The sequence below is a fragment of the Etheostoma spectabile genome, chromosome 7 (genome assembly GCF_008692095.1).
Source record: "Etheostoma spectabile isolate EspeVRDwgs_2016 chromosome 7, UIUC_Espe_1.0, whole genome shotgun sequence".
In the NCBI taxonomy this organism is placed as follows: domain Eukaryota; kingdom Metazoa; phylum Chordata; class Actinopteri; order Perciformes; family Percidae; genus Etheostoma; species Etheostoma spectabile.
The window spans coordinates 12,492,191-12,492,524 of record NC_045739.1 but is presented as its reverse complement, the minus strand read 5'-3'; the positions used below and the strand labels follow the sequence as shown (position 1 = coordinate 12,492,524).

Sequence of the window (334 nt, the reverse complement as noted above, 5' to 3'; positions counted from 1 at the left end):
TGGTTCTCAGCAGGAAACCGATGGAGTGCCTTCTTCAGGTAGGAATGAGTCGTTACCTCAAGTGAAGGAGTTTAAATATCTTGGGGTCTTGTTCGCAAGTGAGGGGACCATGGAGCAGGAGATTGGTCGGAGAATTGGCGCAGTGGGTGTAGTATTACACTCCATTTATTGCACCATTGTGAGTTTTGAGCCAGAAAGTAAAGCTCTCGACCTACCAGTCAGTTTTTTTTCCCACCCTCACCTATGGTCATGAAGGCTGGGTCATGATTGAAAAAAAGAGATCCAGGGTACAAGCGGCCAAAATGGGTTTCCTTAGGAGGGTGGCTGGCGTCTC

At 48.2% G+C, this 334-nt stretch overlaps 1 long non-coding RNA gene across 1 annotated transcript in view; it reads right to left on the bottom strand.

Moving 5' to 3' along the window:
- Positions 1 to 334, bottom strand: part of LOC116692854 (uncharacterized) — an 8,483-nt gene that overhangs the window by 7,583 nt on the left and 566 nt on the right. The gene's annotated exons all lie outside the window — the stretch shown is intronic.